The 18,252-nt window shown below is 49.2% G+C and overlaps 1 protein-coding gene across 2 annotated transcripts in view; it reads right to left on the bottom strand.

The window, feature by feature from the left end:
- FSTL4 (follistatin like 4) overlaps nt 1–18,252 on the bottom strand; it is a 672,816-nt gene that overhangs the window by 459,363 nt on the left and 195,201 nt on the right. For both annotated transcript variants that reach the window (XM_054694402.1, XM_054694403.1), the window contains one exon: nt 9,963–10,120. The gene's annotated coding sequence lies outside the window, so the exon portion shown is untranslated. The remainder of the gene's footprint in view (nt 1–9,962; nt 10,121–18,252) is intronic.

The following is an 18,252-nucleotide window of genomic DNA, read 5'->3' as shown; positions in this document are numbered from 1 at the left end:
GGGGCTGCTGTGTCAGGAGTCACCTCCGCTCCAGGCCAGGCCTGGTGCTGGGCAGGTCGAATGGTGCATGCTAATGGCACAACCACTGCTGTCCTGAGAGGGGAGGCCAACAGAATGAGGGGTCACCAGTGACCTGGGAACATGAAAGGCGCTAGCCACTCCCAGGGAGTGATCACTTCGGGTGACATATATTCTTTCTGTGGGGTGGAATCGCACAGGATCTGGGGTGCTGCCTACAGCAGCGGCGGTCTATGGGGGGACGTGAAGGCGGGAGCATGAGCGTTTTACAGGCTAACTCTAGCTGTGGTTCTAGAAATGACTACAATCTGCCTACAGACTCAACACACAAACTCTGGAACAGGGACCTTTCTCCCTCCTGCCATGGGCACTGTCAGCCTCTGTGCAGGCCTGTCCCCTCCTGCCTCTGGGGCCACCTCAGCTGGCCTGCAAGTCCTCACCGGATCCCTACCATCCACCACACGGGACCTGGACTCGCCTTGTACGTTCCTCTGATCCCACAGAGACCTTGCTGGGTGGCTCATGGGGGCAAGCCGAGGACATAGGCTTCCACCCACAGAAGCCCAGCACCTCTCAGCAGCTTCCTCACGCTTCTCTCCTTCCCTGTTATGGCTCCTAGGAAGTAGGGTCCTACCAGAGCCCTCACCCATCTCTGCCCTAATCGCCCTTGCATTACTCAGTTTCCACATCAAGATGTCCGTCTTCCAGAAAGCCCAGATTACACACACACAAACACACACACACGCCCCTCTATCACACATTCTCACATTCAAGCACCCCTCCTCTCTCACACACACACCGGGTGGCTCCAGCACTTCCCAGCTATTTGAATCACTCACTCACAAGGCACCTGCAACATGCTGTTTTCGTTTCCTTTCTCCTCTGTGCGCTGCCAAGTCTCACATGACCTGAAGGCAGGGCAGGGTCCCGCACAATCATCCTCAGTAAGTCGGCCGACAGAGGGGCGACCAACAACACTGGACTAGGTATGTGTCGCGCTCAAGAGCACAGAATTTGGAATCAGGCATATCTCTATCCCCCCCCATGTAGTCATAGCGCAATATTAAATCTCCCCAAAGCCACTTAGTAGGAAAGTTGGAATGATTAAAGAAAACATATACAAAGAAGTTAGCACACAGGGCCTAGTTAACAGCATTCAAGAAATGTTGTTATTGTTATGCTTATAATTACTTATGTGCCGTCTTTATTATCAATACTGGAAAATTGACTTACTACTACAAGCGTGTCTAGGAAAAGAATGGTCTGGTTAATATCCATTCTTGGTTAAAAAGAAAGTCACCAGGGTTGCCACAGTAGAATTTTCAAGGAATAAAATAACATACACTACTACCACTTAATAATTGATGACTCTGAAGACATTTTAAGACTCTCCTAAGGCTTTCTGGCATCACTGGGACTCTCAACCATGTTTGGGGCTGAGGAATTTCATTAACGCCACTGAGCAGTGGCTGTCTGATGGCTGGAAGGAGGCTGCATCCAACCTCTACTGCCTGAATTATAGATTTGCACATACATAAACACTACCAGCAAAAAGTTCCAAAGGGCGCCCTTCTATGCGGCTCTTCCACCTCCACCAGCGGGAACAGCCTGGTTCTGTCCCATCCCTCCCCCTCAGCGTGCCAGAGTCCACAGGTTGGGAGACACGGTGCACTGCTCAGGGGAAGGATGGCGTGGGGGAGTAGCTTGAAAGCGATGCATTGAGGCCCCCACCTGAAAGCAACTTCCAAACTCCGCTGGCAGCCACAACTCCCTGAGACCTTGGGAGCAGGGCAGGGGTGACGGGGGAGAGGGGTTTTCTACAGCCACATGTTCCCCTAAGAGGAAGCACAGGGAGGTCTGGGGGTGCCCGAGCATCATCACTGGCTCATAAACACACCATAATCCCTTCTCCCGGGAGCTAAGCATCCATGACAATTCCGAGGTTTCGGCCAGCTTCCCTCTTCCTCAGGAAGTATCAGGGGACCAGGATGGCTCCCACTGTAACAGATCTGGGCAATCTGTGGACTCACACTTCTTTCCTGCTGCTGAGCTCCTCTACCCTACCCCAACTGGGGACTATTTAAATGGCAAGGATGATTTTGTGCCCAGTTCCTCCGGGATCCTGCCCGTGAGCAGTTGCCAAGTCTCCAGCCCGCTGAAAGCTCATTTCACTGATGTCTTTCGGGGTTCACAAGAGGAACGGCCCTGTAGCCCAGGAGACAAGGGCTGATGAATCCCACAAAATCCCTGAGAGCCAGGGAGCCGCTGCTGACATTTCAAAAGGTCAATCAATCACGCTATTTCATGGAACGTAATCATCTCCCAGGACCTAATGCAACAATAAAACCAAATAGCACCAAACAATTGGGGCAAATGAATGATGCACACATAGGAGAAAGGCCACAGCTGGCTGGGAAAGCATCCCCCAGCCTGGTCCAGACAGAGGGGCCGGCAAGCCCAGATCGCCAGGAATGAATCCTGCCTCTGCAGTTGGCCTTGAAACAGCCCTTCCTCACTCTGCGCCTTATGGAAGAAGTGAACTGCTTTTGGGACAGAAGCAGAAGGGGCCAGAGGGATTCCACAGATGACAGGAAAAGCCACTGAGAGGTGTGTCCAAGGGCAGCCCTCAGAGGGTCACGGTCCCTGTGGGGGGACCATGAGGAGATCCCCAGAGGAGACACTGAGCCTTGTTTCCATGAGGGTAAGAGCTGGGGGTTGTGTCTCCCCAAGACCAGGGGAAGGAAAGGCAGTCATGTGCTTCCTAGAATTACACCACCACAACCCCTGCCAAGTCCCCTTTCTGCTTGGGCTCTGGGGCAAAAATGAAATGGGTCTTGCCCCTTTTCCTCTCACACTGCCTGACCTGATGCCAGCCTGAGGTCGTCTGACTGCTGCTCACAGGCTGGGACTGCTTGCCAGAGACCTGAATTCATCTCCTCCCACAGCTGCCCTACCTCTCCTTCCTCACTTGCCACAGCTCCTTCCTTCCTAACCCTACCTGAAGCCTCCGGGACTCCTTCCATGGGACCCCACCACCCACCCACAGCCCTCACCTAGCAGCCCCCTCCTCCTCTTGGGCTGACAGATGCTTCTCTCCCCCCCACTGCAGCTCTCTCTTATTGGACCCTGTTCCCTTTGTTTAGCCACAGAACCTTCTGGTCTCCCCAATCTCAGCCAAGGCTGCCTCTCACTCTGGCAGTGGCTTTCCCTGGACAGCTCCACTGAATCCCCCGAGGAGCCTTTAAGACACTCACAGTGACAGAAACAGCTCAGGGGGCAGGCGTGGTGTCTGTGAAGCTGCCCAGGGCGGAAAAGAGGTGCACAGCCCAAAATGGGCCCAAAATGGGCTGAGGAGGGCCTCCCCAGCCTCTAGGCGTCTCTTCAGCCAAGGCCGTGGGAGAGGCGCGCCTGCTAACAGCACTGCATTTGGGAGCACGTTTCTGTCTGTGCTCACATAAGGCACCTTTGCCAGATTAGAAACCAGTCTGTGGGTTCCATGAGTGCTAGGAAAGGGGATCCCCATTGCCTAGAACAGAGCCTGCTGCATGGTATCGGGAGTGAATAGCTAGGAAAAGGAGTCAGCAGGGAGGGAGGAAAGGAAGGAAGGAATTCTAGAAATTCAGTTCATTAGAAATACGAGGGTGATGTCCAGGTCGCCTCCTCCCCTCTGAAATGGGTGGTTTCATTTATTTGGACCCTCAGTGCACACCTTCCAAAGGAGGTTTTCTGGCAGTGCCTCTTTCAGCTCCTGGTGCCCTGTTCTGGCACTTCCCCACCCATGGGTGTGTTCTATTCTATCTTGGCATGGGTGGGGGTACAGCGGGGACTGTTCTTGGATATGTGCCCCGATTACCCTCCAGCCACCTCGTAGCCGCATCCTGCTCCACTGCAGCATCATACCCGCTGCCCAGGCTGCTCATGGCCAGCAGCCGGCGGCCCCTGGGCTGCCCTGGGAGGGGCCTCGGGACAACAGGAGGAACAGTTGTGACTGATGGGTGCTCCCCAAGCACATCGCCCAGGAGCTGCAGCTCTGGGTCCTGGCTACTCTCCCCCTTTGAAATCTATACAGTGACCCATACAGTGACCCAAAATCTGTACAGTGACCCAAGCCCATCTTAACTTCCAGAGAAGCGAGAGCTGGTGAACATTCTCACATCCATGAGAAAACCCGTTCCACAAGGACCAGGAGGTTGTATCCATTCTCTAGTCACCCCCGTCCCCCAGCCCAGCCATCTTGGGCACACAGCAGGCACTCAATAAATATCACCTATCATCGTTGATTGTAATATCAATCCATAACGAGCTCCCTGGAGCATTATAAAGGGATCCAACTTACAATCCATTCCACACACAAGATTTTAGACACCTGGCCCACCGCAGAGACACAGCTGTTACACACAGGCGGGAGGGAAATCTTTCCAGATTACAGACCACCCCTGTCCAACCCATTCTGACCACTTTAGGAGAAGCTGAGAAGAGAGGGGAAGAAATGAGGGGTTTTATAATGATTGGACCAAACGTGCCCAAATAAGAGCCCATTTATTCACTAGAATTCGCTTCCATCCTGAGACTCCAGCTGGCAGTGAGTCAGATAAACTCTATTCTCTCCTTTATATATAAATACCACGTTTGAGTTTTGTTGGAGACAGGAGCTCTACAAGGGCTTTGCTTATTTCCAAACACTGGCTCCTTCGGTGCATTTTCCTGGACTTACCCGTCCAGCCTCGGCGGTGGAAAATTTGTCCTCAGGGGTGTTTGTTTTCCCCAGTGAAACAGCGACATCAGCTGCCCTCCGCACTGCTGAGCGGACCGCGGCCACTCTGCCGCGCTTCAGAGCAGGTGGGAGAGCCGGGGCCACTTTCCTGGGGCAGTCACTTGCCTTACATTCTGCCCCTCCCCACTGCCTAGCCACCTCAAGCTACTTGATGGGCAGAAGTCCCGCCGGATGGGCCAGGTGCAGCCGCCTCATCAGGAACGCTCTTGCCCCTCGCTGGCCCGAAAGGACCCTGGGAGAGGAAGGCCGGCCCCTGACTTTATGTCCGCCATCAATTGTATTTTTATTGGCTTGGCTATGAAAGGGCTTTGACACATCTCCATAAATTTGTGGAAGGATGTGCTCTCCCTGGAGCACGCTTGGCAGGAGGACTGAGTCTAGAAAACAAGCCGGCCGAGCCCAGGGACATCGCCCTCCCTGCTCTGCAGTCTCGGAAGACCTGCATCGGCGGAGTCACAACTGAGACGGGTGTGGACAGGCTGGGGTGGAACCCACGGCAGTGTCGGCACCCCCGCCCAAAGCTCAGGCCTCAGCCATCAGTACTCCCAGTCACTGAGTCCTTGGAAAAGGCAAGAATGACCCATGCAAAATGCTCCTCTCAGGGACAGGCAGCGGCATCTGACCAAAGCAGGCCTCTGGGAATCCGCAGCCTTAACACCAACGGCTGGCTTCATGGGCTCCGTCCTGAAGGCCTCCCTTCACGAAGCCTTCCCTCACCTCTCAGCATGATATGTCGGGGAAACCAGAGCCCCAGTGGGCCTGCTGGCCCTCATGAGCTCTGCCTCCTGCCCACTGCATGTATTACTAGTGTCCCCACCATTCAGGGCCCCAATTTGGAGGACAATCACATGGCACCCTTTTTCTCATGTTCCTTGACCTGATCCTTCAGGGACCCCATCCCATACGAACTTTTACACATTCAGGGAGCACATGCCCCACCCCCAGGGGTGGCCACAACTTCGTCCTCATCCACTGTCCACTGCAAGGCCTTCGGCCCCAGCCGACCAGACAGAGGAGCCCAGAGAGCTGACTGCAAAGCGTGAGCCAGACCTGGGCAGTTGGCTGTGCTGTCTGATGAGTGTACAAACACAGGGGAAAGCGCAAACAGGCAGGAAAAAAGAAAACAATCTTTAAGGACCAGTTTTCTCAACGGTTGTTTGCAAGAAAATGGAATGGCTTTTGATAATCAGGGAAGGTAAGAGCAGAGGTAAGAGTAACCACACACTAGGATGGCCATATCATCTGATGCAACTGCCTCACTTTCACCCCCAACCCTAAAATAAATGCTGGTGGGAAAATATGAAGAACTTGCAGAATGAGTGAAAGAGCAAATAGGGACAGGGACAGATGAGCAAGTGACCAGAAGAAACCTTTGCCTCTGACTGCACTCGTTGGCCTCAGAGCCCATCTCCCAAGCCCCAGATCCGGGTTGGCATGCTCAGTTGGCAGTACCCTCCACCCCAGGATGGACGCACCAATGAACAACATAACCTCGGTTGGGTCCCCTATACTGAGAGGAGAAATGGTGGAAGGAAAAAGCGCTGGTATTTTCTGGGCGCAGGGGTTAACTCTCAACATCACACCAAGGGTTTCCCTTCATTTTATAGGTGAGAAGAAAGAACAGCTCAGAGGTGACAAGAACCTGAGGTCACACAGTTACCAAACATTCAGCCCAGTTCTTTGGACTTTTCTCCCAAGCACAGGTCTCTCCAAGAACACAAGCCACAATACAAGGGGCCTCGTGATAACTTGAGGGGAGCCTTCCCGTTCAGAGCAGCTGTTAAAATACACAGAGGGCAAGTCAGAGTCGCAGCTCTCCATTGCTGCTCATGATTTATGCAGATGTTTCCCATTAGAGTTAATGGATGGGGAGCATAAATCTTGGGGCGCGCTCCAAACAGGCTCTTGTGATCTAAATGCCACTAAAATCAATGATATCGTTGCAGTCTTGATAGGGCAATTGTGGTGCTTCCTAAATAGGCCTGCTGGGGTTGAAAAGGGAAGCTGAGGGGCCCTGCCTGCTACACTGTCCCCAGTGCTCCCGCAGAGAGCAGGACCTCAGAGAGACAGTCGCGGGGTGTGAGCCAAAGCATGAATTCCAGAGCCACGCCAGTGAGTTCAAACCCAGCCCTGCCTCTCACCCTCAATGTGGCCTAGCAAGCTACCAAGGGGCCCTGATATTCAGTTCAAGAGCTGCACAATGGCAGGGAGGAGGAAACCGGTCATCCGTCAGGCAGGAAGCCCTGGGAACAGAGCCCAGATGTGAGGTGAAGCCTCACACTGAGAAAGCACTTAAGGTCTGTGCAGGAAAGAACTACCTCATCAGGTCACAAGCATGAGCTGAGCCTAGAAATCAACAGGTCTGGCCGCTTGTGTCCCAAGAGACTCTTCAGACAGACAGCAGCGCCCCAAGCCAAAGGGCACAAGGGCCAGGATTCCCACGAAAGCCACTTTGCAGGCTGATGCCCACCGGGCTGTGCAAGCGTGCTGGCTTAGACTGGACCACACCAGGGGCCGTGGCCAGGCTTCCTCCCCAGTAGCTTCAGCTTCCCATGTGGGCCCTGCAGGCACCTGAAGACAGTCCTGCAGGCAGCCCTGGGGAGCAGACCTGGCTCTCAAGGCTGCTCCCCTCTTCCTCTCCCCCTGGCTGCAGACAGATGAGCAAATAGAACCTGGTATCTGAGACTCACTGGAAGGCTAGAATTATGTCCTACTCTTAACATCAATATTTCAATCAAGGTTTTACAAAGAAATCCCCGAGGAGGTCTTTGTTCTCCAAGGATAACAGGTAGCAGACAAAGGCCTCTGTGAAGCCACTCAAAACAGGACCAAATTCCACAGTGAAGAGTAAATAAAAGCTTTTGAGACTTTATCTTGAAAATTTAAAGTAAAATGTATAAAGGTGTATTTATTTGTAGCTCATTTTAGATCATATTTTACATTTATATAATTCCTAATAGGATAAACCACTAATGATTAGAAGGAGAAAAGGATAAATTATAGGTTGGCATATTCATTCCAACATTTGCTTTGATCACAGCATCTGATTTAACGGGAAGTTGCTCCGGATCTCCCTCACTTGCTTGGCTTCAATTGTCCCAAGCCTGCCAGGTCCAGAACTGGCTGCTGCTACTGTACACGCAAAAGAACAAATGGTAACAGAGACCACAGAATTCCCAAGAAGGCAGATGGATGCACTGATTCTAGGAACCATCCACTCAAGCTAGCTCCCCGGCTGCTCTTGGAAGATCCTTCCATCTTCCCAGGATGCCCCATTTGGACCAGCCCAAGCTCCGCCAGGCAGCTTTCATCTAATTACATAAACCAAGCTGCTCCCCATCCTAGGCGTAGGGGAGAAGAGGGAGGAGCTGGGGACAGCGGGTGTCTAGTCCTTGATCTCCCTGCTTGAACAAGATCTGAGGCTTGAGAAGAGAAACAACCAAACTAACAGGGATGGGATGGCTTGTTTTCTTCCAACACAGAGAGCAGGGAAACAGCCACTCAGCTCCTCCTGCCAGGGTGAGGCAGGGAGCACACGTCGCATCCTAGGGTGCCCACTGCCCCTCAGCCTGCTCCCAAGAGTGGCTGGACACTGCGCCACCAGGCCAGCCCAGAGAGAGCTGCAGCCTGTCTCCCATGGTGATGAGGCCCCAGCAGGAGGAACCTGCTTCTCCCGGACTCACGTCCACTTGACCATAGACTCTGGAAACGCCACCAGGGCTCAGCGGGGCTCCAGGGACAAGTCACACAGCACGACCTCCAGCTCTGCCCCGGCCTCCACAGGGGACATGGAAAAGACACACCTCCTGTGCAATACGCTCCTTCCTCAGTGGAAACATGAAATAATCATGACTTACAAAGGCCCTTCTGTTGGAGAAGCCAGGACGCTGAGACCTGCATTTCCCAGGCCTTCAGTGGGGCTGGCATGACCTGTGGTTGGGCCCAAACCTCTCCCAGCCAGGATGAGGGGCCCAACTCTGTCCCTGATGTCTAGACAACACGCAGGCAGGAGAGGATGACACCAGCCGGTGCCATGGACTGACCTACACCCTGATGTCCTGAGTGAGAGTCCTGCCGGGAAGGAGGTGAGCTGAGTGGCCATTTTGGGAGGCTTTATTAGGAAGAGGCACCCATGGGCCTAGTGTCCTTTTGTTGGGAGCTGCTGCGGGTAACAGCCATCCCACCATGCGGGCCCTTACTCCCCCATACCGGGTGACCAGGCCTCAGCAGGGCAGACCTCTGCTGCACCCTGCCGGCTTCTGGAAGAGCAGCTCCACTTGGCACCATTGTGGTCATTAGCCCATCCCCCTCTCTCCCTCTCCCTTGTTGGTTAGAATAGTATTGGGCTGCATTTGTGGCAGTGGGTGGTAAGCCCCAGAAGCCGAGAGAGGGGTACTGATCTGCTGACTATTTTGGACCTTCTGCCCGGTAACACTGCCACATGCCAGCTACTGTGATCTGCCATCTTATTTGATCCTCCCAGCAGCTGTGACTCAGTCCTCAGCCTACAAATGGGAGACCGAGGCGCACACCTACGGATGGCGCAGGGCAGACCTGGCCCCTGCCTGTCTGATCGGAAGCTCGTGCTCTTTTATTTTTTTGAAAGAATAAATAAAATGATCTGTATTTGCAGACATCACCATGGTGTGCTACAAAGATCTAAAGAATCTACACAAAAAAGCTACGACATCTAATAGGCGGCTACAGAGGACAGCCTGGGCTGTCCTCCAGCCATCTTGCCCAGAAGCTGAGAGCTCTGCATTGTTGGTGCCCCAAACAGCCGCATCTATACTTCACAACAACCTGGAGAACTGCAAAAACTTGGCAGGAAACTTAAACGTGGTAAACTTCCACCAGCCATGGTTTAAGAACTATACGCTCTTAAAGGCAGGAACTTCGTCTGATCCTTTATTCTCCCATAGCACCAGCACTTTCTACTTTGCATTTTGATTGGTGGCAATAAGACTCACTGAGTAACATCTGTCTCCCCCACTAGGGTATGTGACCCCAGCATCACCTCCATGACTGGCACACAGTCAGTAATAGGGGGTAGACTTTGAATGAAGAGGTAAGCGACCATAAAGGAGGCTAGCAAGGCGGGGCCATGGCCAGGAAGGTGGAGAGCACAGGTCAGGGGAGAGGCCTCCAGAAACAAGACATCCGCACCTACCTGGGATCCCAGGCATCGCCAAGGTTCCCCTCAAGCCCTGGGTTCCCTCAAAGTCTCCACGTGGGGTGTAGGCATAGCCCCTGCTGCGATGCCTTCAGTGCAGACTCAATTCAGTCCTCAAAATGTTCCTCAGTCATTTTAAATATGGAGATTTTGTCCTGTATAAAAGAAAATGCACCGAAAAAAATGTTGTTTTGTTTTTCAAATGAGCAAAGATTCCCTGAATTATGAAAGTAAACAAATTAGGGTAGATCTCCAAATAATCGCATAAACTCCAATTTCCTATGTTTTAACATAAACATCAAAATAATAAACTCAGGCATACATGGAGGGGGGAAAAAAAACTCCAGCCTGATGCTGCTGTGTTCTTTAGACGCTGAAACCTAAACGACTAAATTGGCAGTTTATTAACAGGAAAATTATGCTAAGTAGCTTCATGTTGATGTCAAGAATTTTATGCAGCGAGTTATGGCGTGGTACCCTGAGTGCCTTATTTGCATTTTCTCATTTAGAGAGAACAATGGCTCCAAATGAGTGCAGCATGTTCACATTACACACCCAAGAACATTTGCACAGACGGAAAGGAATATCTTGATACCAGAGTGATTAAGCCTTTTTGTTCATTATGCTCCAGCCTCAACTTAGAGGAAAGAGGGCAGATTAACATCACTTAGGCTGGTAATAAAGGGACCTGGGGCCAGAGCTCTTGAGCTTCTCAGAGGACAAACAGCCACAAGCCATAATGTGTGCTATTTTCCAGGGCTCACCTAGTTTGGTGTTACCCAGAGGGAAGTGGGAGGTGTATGATAAATGAATAAACAGCCATCCCACAGGTTAGTCATGGCCACAGATGAGGCTTGGGTCCCTAGAAGAAATAAGCCTTAAGCAAGTGTCTAAGAATGAGTCAGAACTTTAGCTCTTCTGACAAAAGCTCAGACAGGTAAGGAATTGCACAGCTAAAGTGTAAAGGACCAGTGAGCTTGGCATGTGACACAGACATCAGGAAGCCTTAGTTTCTCTCCGGAGATGCTCACCTTTGCAAAACTCCTCAGGCCATGAGCAGAGGCTTGCTTCAAACAGCAAGCTTTCCCTGCTCTAGACTCAATATGGCAGAAATAATGCTCGGTGCTCACCAAATCTCCTTTCACAGCCTTTCTTGTTTAGGAACATGGAAAACTGTTTTCCAGCCCCCAGCAGTCAGAGAGGACTTTGTAGTCTTTGGTGAAAGGTAAGCGTCTGTCCTTCCAGCAAATGGAGACTCAGAGAGTGTGCATTACAGCAGCATAACCTAGCTTATCTTGAATAGCACATTGGATAAACATATCCATTCATCCTGACTTCATCTAATCATACAATCAATCAAAGTATTCATGAAGAATCCCATGTGCACCAGGCACAAGCACTGGGAATGCAAGTCAGCAAGAACAAGTCTCTTTCTCGTGAGGCTCAGAGTCTAACGGAAAGCAACTCCAAATATTCACTTTTCTGGATCACAAAATCCAATTCCACTTCTTGAAAAAAAAAAAAGACACTTTCAAGAAAGCATTTCTTAAATGACTGAATTGGAGTAAGACCCTGCAAACCAGTGCTTTATTTAGTCTGAATATCTGCCCCTTGGCCTGCTGGATTTTTGGCAAATCCCCTACATGGTCCCTGAATATTAGTCTGTCTTCAGCCAGAGTGACCCTACAGGAAGCCTCTCTCTGGCCTACAGTTTTCTCTGATTTCCATCCAGACAGCAAGTTTTGGGAAGGGGGCAACAAGAGAGGGGAGTCATTATCACAGACAATAATCCTTGAGGGCCCTAACTTCAGACGTTCCAGAGATGTTCCTTCTTTTTTTTTTAGTCAATACTATTGTTGTACTAGCGTAGCAGAAATATACTCACTTATTTTTAAATATGTCTTGTACCGTATTTTTAATTTAACTATTGGGGTACAACTTACAATAAATTGCACCCATTTTAATCATATTTTGATGGATTTTGGAAGATTTGTAATTGCCACAAACAACAAGAAAAATATAAAACATTTCCAACATGGGAAAGAGTTCCCTACTGTCCCAGCCCAGCCCAGCCCATTGACCCCAGGCAAACACCAATCTGCTCTATAGAACCATACATTAGATTTGTCTTCTAGGGTTTCAAATAAATAAAACATTACATATTCTTTGCTATCTTGACTTCTTCATTCAGCATAATGTTTTTGAGCATCATCCATGTTATTACATTTATCTGGAATTCATTCTTTTTCATTGCTGAGTTGTATTCCATTGTACGGAAATACCACGATTTGTTATCCACACAAGTGCTAGTAGACATTTTCCAACACTTAACTATTATAAATAAAGCTGTTACACACTTTTAGGCACAAGTTTTAGGATCCACAGGTTTTCATTTCATGTGGATAAATACTAAGGAGTAGAATTGAGAGGTCTCGTTATAGTGAATTTCTGCCATATTGAGTCTAGACTAGGTTAAGCTTGCTGCTTGAAGCAAGCCTCTGCTCAGTTTATAAGAAACTGCCCAGCTATTCTATAAAGTGGTTGCACTGTACATTCTTACCTGCAAGGAGTAAGGGTCCCTCTGCAATGAGGTGTGGTTGTGAAAGTAGCCATTCTACTTTGTGTATAGAGGTAGCTTTTTGTGGTTTTAATTTGCTTTTCCTTAGTGACAAATAATATGGAACATTTTCTCACATGTTTATTGGCCAATCATATGTGTGTGTGTGTGTGTGTGTGTGTGTGTGAAATATATTAGAATCTTTTGCCCTTTCAAAAAATTAGGGTGCTTATCTAAATGCCCATTGACAGGTGAGTGGATAAAGATGTAATATAAATAGAAACATGTATGTGTGTGTTTATACACACACACACACACACACACGATGAAATACTACTCTGCCACAAAAAAGGATGAAATCTTGCCATTTGCAACAACATGGCTGGACCTAGAAAGAATTATGTTTAGTGAAGTCAGTCAGATGGTGAAAGATAAACACCATATGATTTCACTCAAGTGTGGAAGATAAAAAAGCAAAACTAATTAATAAACAAAACAAAATCAAGCTCTTAAGCTATAAGATCAAAACAGTGATTACTAGAGGGAGGGGGAAGTGGACAAGTCAATGAGGTGGCAGCGGAGGGAAGGTCAGAGTGCGTTTAGTGCTGGTCACAATATAGTCTCTACAGATGGATTTTTCTACATAGTTAAAAACCAATGTTACTTCAATAAAAGATTTTCCAAATAATGATAAATAAATATTAGGTCACTTGTCTCTGTATTATTTATTGGTAAGTATTCTTTATACATTCAAGATATAAGAACTTTGTCAGAAACATATTGAAGGACCTCCCTGGTGTCACAAGGGGTAAAGTCTCAGCACTATGAAGCTATCAGCAGCACAAGTTCGAGCCCCAGCCAGGGAGCTGACCTACATGGCACAGCAGACCTCATCTCAGCTGCTGCTCCCCTCAGCAGTTTATTTCAGTAGATCCACCTGTTCTGCTCCCCACTCTGCCTCTGGTAAATTCTTTCACTGCCTACCCCCCGACACACACACCTCTGGCCTGTACCCCAGCTCTTGTATGCCTAAATAAATAAAATATATATGTGTGTGTGAATAGATAGATAGATAGATAGATAGATAGATAGATAGATAGATAGATAGATAGAGGTATAGAAAACATTGTCTCTTGGTCTGTGGTTTAACTTCAAGATTATCTTTAAAAAGCAGAACATTTAAATTGGGATAAAATCAATGCTATCTTTTCTAGTTTGTGCTTTTATCGTTCTACAAATCTTTGTCTAACCTAAAGTCAAAAAGAATGCCCCTATTTTTTTTTTTTCTGGAACTGTATAGTTCAAGCACTCACATTTAACTCAATGATCTATTTTGAGTTAACTTTTGTGTGTAGCATGAGGTCAAAGTTGAGGACCTTTTTTCCCAGAGGAGTCTCCAGGTGATCCAGCACCACATGATAAAAAAAGACTGCTGCCTCTCCATCAAATGCCCTGGCATCTTTGTGGAAAATCAATGGCCCACATAGGCCAGCATCTCTTTCTGGCTCTATGCTGTTTCATTGACCTACGTGTCTCTATCCATGCTGGGACCACACCTTCTCGATGACAGTCACTTTAAAGCACATCTGACAATCTGGCAGAGTAAGTCCTCCAGTGTCGTTGTTCCCTTTTCAATTGTCTAAGCTATGCCAGGTCCTTTCTATTTTCATATAAAATTTAGAACACCATCGTGAGAGGGTATTTCAAAGTGCAGCAAGTTTCACTGTGTTGACTTTGCCCGAAAAAAAAAAGCTGAAACTATATCCAGAGATGAGAACTTAGATGCAACTTGGAGGTTGGTTGGTTCTGTGCAGCGATGGGGAAAATGGCCTATTACTGAGACTCAGCGTTAGCCTGTCAGTAGATGACTGCTCTACCCAGAGATGTGTTCCCCACGCCGCCCACTCCTCAGGTCTGTGATTTGTTTTGTTTAGGAGAGGAGTACCTTTCAGACACACGCCAGGCTTTTAAATTGTTAATCGCAGAAACAATCAGCCTCACAGCCCTGCCTCTGCCTGGATGCTGCCTTTTACCAAATCCTGGCTAACAGCCCTGGGTCACCAGCTGGAGTCTTCTCAACTCTGAGGGAGTTGGCCTGGACCTCACACTGGCACTCACAGGAGTGTGAAGAGAGATAATAAAACACTGACAGATGTGGAGATTTGGAAGAGGATGACGCTCTATCTACCCAGTGGAAGGGGGTGTTATTAATAGTGCCCCTTGTGACCTGAGAGAGGGTGTGCAGGTGTGTGGGACTGTAGCTGTCTTCATGGTGCTAAAACAGCAGTCAAGCTCATGGAAAAGGGCGGGTAAGATACCTTGGGGTGGGCATCAGATGGACGTGCATTTGCTGATCCAGGGGTCTAGCTCAGAAATTTTATCAACATCTGTATCACTCCTGAGACTGCACTTGAAAGGAGAATCATTTCCATCATCTCTCTCCCATGGTCTTTGCTCTGACACCCAGAGCTCAGATCAGGCCAGCTGAGTACATCCTCATTACAAACACCATCCTCGTTACTCTTCCAAGGCTAAACCCTTGGCTAATTCCCCCGTGTGGAACTGACCTCCATATGAGTATCCCTATGCCTGACCCCTGCACCTGCACCCACCTCACCTACACATATAAGAGGGAAACTGGGCTCAAAAAATGATTACCAGGCCAGCCATGCCACTCATCATGGGGCCTTTGGGGTACTCAGCCTTTCTGAACACTGGGTAGTTGATGTCAAGAGATGACATTCACCCTGAACACAACACAGTGGATAGCGCCTCAAACACCTTCTTTGCAGCAGTGGCCTTGGAGCTGGTGGCCCATCCACAGGGAAGGGCAGCTTCTCACCCAGGCCCACGGGGCACAGCCCAGCCTCACTCTCCTCCAAAAATGCTGCTGCTTCAGGAATTATCCCATTTTTCTTTATCCCCATGAATGAGCCAAAAGAAGCAGCAAAAGGGTTTTTGTGTGTGTGGCTCTAGGGCATTTCTTTCAGTTGTGGGATTTAACATATTTTAGTGTGGTGTGCACTGAAATAATGAAGGGATAGATTTAAGACAGGCAGGGCCGTCAGCTCCAAATAGAGCTCCTTGTGCAAGAAGAGGATCCCAGCTGAATAATACACCTTCAGCTTCAAAAAAGTATGAGGAGATTCAATTTGTAAAACCAATCAGACTTCAAATATTGAAAATAAAGCCAGTTTGAACAATTCTTTCTTTTACTCCCATCCTTTACTGAATGAAATTAAGAAAGGCATATCACCACTTCACATGCAAGATAAAGCACTGTTTTATATAAAAGCAGTTTTGTGGTTTTTCTTTTTTTTCCCAAAGTCTGGGGCCTCCTATGTTAATGTTTGAATTGTGACTGAGCTACAAATTGGAGCCCATGGCACGGCGGTGTGTTAACTTCACATTCGAAAGCAAGAGGCAGGTGGGGAGCCATCACTTTCTTCTCAATCATGTCTCCACATTATACAAACCATATCCCACATCCAGAGCTAACTATGCCCCAGACAAAGAGAAGATGCGGGGACCCCATCGACTTTCAGAAGTTTCAGGACAGAAAATGAAATTGGGGTGGGGGGGCTCCAACTTGGCAACAACAAAAGGCATTTCAACAGCTCTGAGATTTAGCTTGACCCTCATGGAAGCTGAAATAGAGATGACTATTTCCCCGTGGGGGTTAAGAAATTACAGCAGACAAGTAAGAACATTAGCTGAAACTTAAAAAAAGAAAAATCCACCACCACCTCCTCTTCCATTCCAGAAGCAGTCCCCTGGCTGGAACCATATTGATGCAGTAAATGGCTCCCATGCTCTGCAGGAGAAAATCACAAACGTCTCACCCACTCCCCACCAGACAGACCTGGGGAGGTAGTCACCAGGACCAGTCGGGGAACAGGAATGGTGGATGAGGCACTGTGAAGGGTCAGTCCTAGGACAATCTATTCAAGAGCCCAGGGTCAGGAGAGGCTGCCATATTAGGTAGAGGTAGGATCAAAAGGCCCCTTAGGGCCTAGAGAGGTAAAGATGCACCAACACCTTACCTTCTGACTCAGGAGGAAGACAGTAAAGTAGGAAATAAACATCTTCCCCCAATCTGGACCCTGGAATCATTTCTCATTAGTTGTTTTTTTTTTTAAGATTTATTTATTTATTTAAACAAGAACCAGGGTATAGACCAAATTTGTGGGAGTGTGAGAGGATTCACCAGAGACAGAGCGGGGAACAGCACAGGCAGACTGACGAAGTACACTGCTGAAGGGAGCAGCAGGCGCGGCAGGAGAGGTCTACAACACCATATGGGACCCTCACCGGCCGGCCGGGATCGAACCAGTGCTGCAGAGGCTGCAGACAACTTCACAGTGCTGTGTTCAACTGCCTGCGCCACCAGGGGAGGTCCATCTCTCATTAGTTTTAAAAGTGCCATTGCCACATGAATCAGAGGTTGCCCCATTTCATGTAGCTGAAATTAACCCATGGAGCCTCAAACAGTGAGCAGGTGGGGGACAGCAGGCAGAGGCTGGCAGGTCAGAGGATCCCAGGACAGCATTAGAAAAACCAAGAAGGTGGGAGCGGTGACCCAGGTATCACCCCTAGAGCCCCATCAGGAATTCTGAGTCTGACAGGGAAGGGAAAGAAAGGAGCAGCAGGAACTCACAGGCAGGTTTTACATGTAAAGAGGGGAGGTGGGAAAAGACCGAGATGAGGGTAGCAGCTGCCTGATTGCCAGTCTGGGATTTCTGTCCGCAGCCTGGTCCTGAGTGGGGAGAGGGCCTGCAGGGGAGGTCGAATTCCAGCCTGTGGAAGGCATCACTCCATAGATTTGTTCTGAGCATGGAAGTGGCCATCGGAGAGGGAAAGAGCTCCTTACTCAGCAGATGAAGCGCGCTCAGCCAACAACCTGCATAAGCAAATGACCTGCTCCCGGATCTAAGGGTGAGAGCCGGTGGGAGCCACATCTTCCCACACCGCTCCAGAGACCCCGCACCTCCAGGTCAGGGCCTCCACAGCTAGAACGTCTGGGAGACAATGTACCTTCAAATGGTCAGCAGCAAAAGGCTTTCAACGGCTGGCCGGAAGAGGCCCAAGCTACCCTATCGCTAGGCAACTAGATGCTGGGGAAAGGAAAGCAGCACAGCTCTTTCACTGGAAGCAGGGTCCACGCTCCCTGGCGACTGGAAAGAGAACTGGAAGGATCAGGACTCCTAGATCATCAGAGGGAAACTCCTTCCTTAAAGAGAACTGTATGAGCCTGCATGCTGCACACAACTGTTCCTAAACTGACACGTTGGCCCTGGGAGACGCAAGATGGCATGAAGCGACTTAGAGACAGAGTGCCTCAGCCACACTGAGCTACTGGAAGGAAAAAAAAGAGGTGGGAAAATATCAGATCAGGTTCTTCTGTTGTACACAATGCACTGCAGAAGGACAAGGAATGATACGGGGCAGCAAGGGGCACTAAAACTGGCCAAGGACAGTGACCAAATAGTTGACTGGTTACTGTCTGAGTTCTTCAGCCACGATCACAATAATAATGGGATTTATTTTCAAATTTAGGGGAAATTAAGAGTTACTGAGCCACAAACGGTCATTTACCTCACCTGAAGCAATGCCCAGGACTGAGCGCGCAAGCAAGACAAGACAGGAAGATGAGAGGAAGGAAGAAGCAAGGGACTCGGAAGACCAGGAGGAGGCCATGGAGTAGAGAGACTGTGAAGAAGGAGCCCTTTG

The sequence above is a fragment of the Talpa occidentalis genome, unplaced genomic scaffold, assembly GCF_014898055.3.
Source record: "Talpa occidentalis isolate TD23 unplaced genomic scaffold, MPIMG_talOcc4v2.1 talOcc4.13, whole genome shotgun sequence".
In the NCBI taxonomy this organism is placed as follows: domain Eukaryota; kingdom Metazoa; phylum Chordata; class Mammalia; order Eulipotyphla; family Talpidae; genus Talpa; species Talpa occidentalis.
The sequence above is the reverse complement of the archived record's forward strand: the minus strand, read 5'-3'. Positions and strand labels throughout refer to the sequence as shown.